Here is a 4,770-nt window from a genome sequence, read left to right on the forward strand (position 1 = left end):
AAGGCAGAAGCTTCCGTCTCTGGTGATCTGGCCTTGGAAAGCACATGTTTTCATTTTCAGAGGAAGATAACAGAATCTAGAGACTGTAACATATCATCCACAACAACCAAAATACAATAAAAAGTCTCTAGGCATGCAAAGAAAAGAGAGAATGTGGCCAAAATCAAGGGAAAAAAGCAGTCAATAGAAACCACCCCTGAGCCCAGTGTTATTAGGTTTGACAGATGAAGATTTCAAGGTCATTGTTTTGAGATATTCAATAATTCAAAGAAAATTAGTAAGTGAGTGAAAAGGTCTAGTGAGTGAAAAGGAATCTATCTCAATAGAAAAAATGGAAGCTGTTAAAAAAAGTAAATGAAAGTTCTAGAAATGAAAAGTACATAACTAAAATGACAAAATCACTGGATGGGCTTGACAGACGATTGAAGGTGACAGAAGAAAGAGTCAGTGAATTTAAATACATACCAATGGGACTTCCCTGGTGGCACAGGGGTTAAGAATCCACCTGCCAATGCAGGGAACACAGGTTCGAGCCCTGGTCCAGGAAGATCCCACATGCCACGGAGCAACTAAGCCAGTGCGCTACAACTACTGAGCCTGCGCTCTAGAGCTCGTGAGCCACAACTACTGAGCCCATGTGCCGCGACTACTGAAGCCTGCGTGCCTAAAGCCTGTGCCCTGCAACAAGAGGAGCCACCACAATGAGAAGCCTCCGCACCGTAACGAAGAGTAGCCCCCGCTCGCCACAACTAGAGAAAAGCCTGCACTCAGCAGCAAAGACCCAACGCAGCCAAAAATAAATAAGTGAATAAATAAATTAAAAAAAACAGACAGACCAATAGTAATTATCCAATCTTTTTTTGGCACGTGGCACATGGGCTTCAGTAGTCGTGGCACACTGGCTCAGTAGTTGTGGTGCACGGGCTTAGTTGCCCCGTGGCATGTGGGATCTTCCCAGACCAGGGAACGAACCTGTGTCCCCTGCATTGGCAGGCGGATCTTAACCATTGTGCCACCAGGGAAGTCCCAGTAATTATCCAATCTGAAGTAGAAATTATCGGATCAGAGAGGAAAACGTTGAAGAAAATAAACAGTCTCAGGCACTTGGCAAGCAATATTAAAGGGTTTAACATGTGTGTTGGAATCTGAGAAGGAGAAAAAGGTAGAAATGGGACAGAAAAAAAAATACTTGCCAAAATGATGGCCAAAGGTTTTCCAAAGTTGACAAAAACATTGACTTACACATCCAAGAAGCTCAGTGAGCCCCAAACAGGATTCAGCCTGTTGGGATGCAAACCACATGTAAGCATTTCATAGTCAAACCAGAGGGACAGGCAGGAAGAAAAGAGACAGTGGACTTAAGCAGCAATCCAAATATCACTCTTTCGCCCACTTATCCAAAAAAGAAAAGAGCCGTGTGAATACACTGACTTGTCTGGGTCTCACGCAGGGGCCTGCTTAGCTTCCGGGTGGCTGTGCCTCTGATGGGGACCCACCATGAGCAGCGTGGTGGTACAGGGAGCAGCTGACCAATGAAAGAGATGGACAGCTTTCGCTCAGGCCCGTGGCACCTACAGGATGGGCAAGTGTCGCGGTCTTCGTACTGCCAGGAAGCTCCACAGCCACCGACAAGACCAGAAGTGGCATGATAAACAGTACAAGAAAGCCCATTTGGGCACAGCCCTGAAGGCCAATCCTTTTGGAGGTGCTTCTCATGCCAAGGGAATTATGCTTGAAAAAGTAGGGGTTGAAGCCAAACAGCCAAATTCTGCCATCAGGAAGTGTGTCAGCGTTCAGCTAATTAAGAATGGCAAAAAAAATAAATAAATAACAGCCTTCGTACCCAATGATGGTTGTTTGAATTTTATTGAGGAAAATGATGAAGTTCTGGTTGCTGGATTTGGTTGCAAAGGTCATGCTGTTGGTGACATTCCTGGAGTCCGCTTTAAGGTTGTCAGAGTAGCCAGTGTCTCTCTTTTGGCCTTATACAAAGGCAAGAAGGAAAGACCAAGATCCTAAGTTCTGATGATGAAAGCAGGATAGTAATAAATTTCCATATGCCAAAAAAAAAAAAAGATAGAGAAGGACAGACAGAACTTGGGTACGTGACAGAGGGCCACAGCCAACTGGGGGAAAGGAGAGACCGTTCAGTAAGGAGGCCTGGGAAAATGCTGCGTTATCTGTAGGGTAAGAAAAACGAAGTTGGGCTTGTACCTCACACTACATGCAAAATTTCCTGGAAACTCTTGATAGATCAAGGTGTTAAATAGTAAAAGAAAATCTTTAAATCTTTTGGTAGGAGATATAAGTGAATACCCTTCTGACCTTAGATCAGGGAAGATTTTGCTAAAAGGACAGGGGAAAAACCTGTTAGCTATCAAAGGAAAGATGTGACTGTACTAAAATGAAGAACTTTCATTCATCAAAGGACATCAAGAACATCCAGTTTTCAGAGGGCCCCTTAAACATCTCAAAGAGAGATATTAAACTAATTAAGCTTAATTGGCATGTTAAATTACAGGGAAGCATTATCAAATAAGTGATAATAAAACTTCTCAAGTTATATTGCGGGACTACCCTGGTGGTGCAGTGGTTAAGAATCCGCCTTCCAATGGAGGGGATGTGGGTTTGATCCCTGGTCAAGGAACTAGATCCCACATGCATGCCACAACTAAGCGTTTGCATGCCACAACTAAGGAGCCCGCCTGCTGCAACTAAGACCCGGTGCAACCAAAAAATATATATATATACGACCTAAGTTATATTGCATATATGAACGCTATTAATGTGTTCTAAAAATTAAATTTCTAAAATCTGATTTAAAAAAAAAAAAATCCCTGGTGGTGCAGTGGTTGAGAGTCCGCCTGCCAATGCAGGGGACACGGGTTCGTGTCCCGGTCCGGGAAGATCCCACATGCCGCCGAGCGGCTGGGCCCTTGAGCCACGGCCGCTGAGCCTGCGCGTCCGGAGCCTGTGCTCCGCAACGGGAGAGGCCACAACAGTGAGAGGCAAAAAAAAAAAAAAAAAAAAAAGAAGCCACGGAATAGAGTCCCATGCACACGTGGCCACCTGATTTATAACAAAAGTGAGAGTGTAATTCAGTGGGATAGATTATGTATTTGCTTCTGTAACAAATTCTTGTAAACGTAGTGGCTTAAAACCACCCAAATTTATCATCGTGAAGTTCTGTAGGTCAGAAACCCGCTAAAATCAAGGTGTCATCAGGGCTGCATTCCCTTTCTGGAGGGTCTAGGAGAGAATTCACGGCCTTGCCTTTGGCAGCTTCTAGAGGCTGCTTGTGTTCCTTGGCTCAAGGCCCCTTCTCCATCTCCAAAGCTGGCAATGGCTGCTTGAGTCCCCTAGTACCGTGTCACTCTGATCTCCTTGTGGTCAAACCTCCCTCCGCCCCTCACTTCCTCCTCCCTCTTCCCTTCCTAAGGACGCTCATGGTTACACTGGGCCCAGCGGGATAATCCAGATCTAACGGCATCTGAAGATCCTTCATATAATCCCTTTTTCTGCAAAATCCCTTTTTCTGTGTAAAGCCGCATAATCACAAATTCCAGAATTAGGATGGAATGCGGACATCTTTGAGGACCATTATTCCGCCTGCAGAAGGGGAAGGAAGATGGTCTTTTCAATAAACGGTGCTGGATCCATTCTGTAACCATAGGGAAAAAATAATCCTTGATCCCTGCCTCACAACACACAAAACAAACACCATTCCAAATTATCGTAAGCCTAAATGTGAAAGAGAGAACAATTAAGTTTCTAGAATAAAACATGGAAATATTTTCAGGACCTTGGGGTGACGAAGATTTCTTCAATCACAAAAAGCATTCACCATAAAAAAAAATAACCCCCAAAACCAACAAACAAAAAGCATTTACCATAAAAAAAGAAAACCCAAAACCAACAAACAAAAAGCATTCACCAAAAAAGATATTAAAGCATTAAAATCAAGAGTTTCTCTTCATCAAAAGACACCATTAGGAATTTAAAAGGTAATCCTGAATGGGAGAAAACGCTTGAAATGCATATAATCTAAGGGTATACAAAGAACTCTTACAAATCAAAAAGAAAAATGTAGATGACCCAATGGAGAAAGGGATAAGAAACTAGCCTTACACAGGCACTCCATGAAAGAGGAGGTCCAAATGTTCAAACGCATATGAAAAAGTGCCTCCAAATTCTTAGTCATGAAAGGAATGCAAAATGAAGCCACCCTAGGCCCCCGCCTTCGGGAGTGATTACCATCACAGTAACCACAGCACCAGGGTCTGCGGGGATGCGGCGGAGCGCTGATACGCTCTGCTGGTGGCCGGGTAAGCTGGGAGGAACACCCTGGAAACCACCTGTCAGTACTTACTAACGTGAACTTCAGCACACCCTCTGACCAGCAGTTGTACTATCAAAGGCATACGTGTGTGCAGCAAAGCCACGTGTGAGAATATTAATGGCAACGTTAGTCAGAAGGGCCAAAAATGGAGGGTCCGTCAACCACAGCATTGATAAACTGTGGTATAGTCATACAATGGGACATTGCATAGCAATGACGAACAGCAAACTAACGTTACCCACAGTGCTGAAGAATTTCATAGACATAATGCTAAGTGAAAGCAGCCAGATTAAAAGAAAAGTACACACTATTTGATTCCATTTATATAGAGTGAAAGAACAGGCAGAAGTGATTTTTGAGGTGGAAGTCATAGTAGAGTTTATCTCTGAGAAGGGGGGACGTCGGGGGGGGGGGGATGGGGGGGCGGGTGG

At 44.1% G+C, this 4,770-nt stretch overlaps 1 pseudogene; it reads left to right on the plus strand.

Moving 5' to 3' along the window:
• The first annotated feature begins 1,578 nt into the window (after positions 1–1,578).
• On the plus strand, positions 1,579–2,019 carry LOC103086142 (40S ribosomal protein S23 pseudogene; annotated as a pseudogene).
• Positions 2,020–4,770: the final 2,751 nt, after the last annotated feature.

The sequence above is a fragment of the Lipotes vexillifer genome, unplaced genomic scaffold (genome assembly GCF_000442215.2).
Source record: "Lipotes vexillifer unplaced genomic scaffold, Lipotes_vexillifer_v1.1 scaffold966, whole genome shotgun sequence".
In the NCBI taxonomy this organism is placed as follows: domain Eukaryota; kingdom Metazoa; phylum Chordata; class Mammalia; order Artiodactyla; family Lipotidae; genus Lipotes; species Lipotes vexillifer.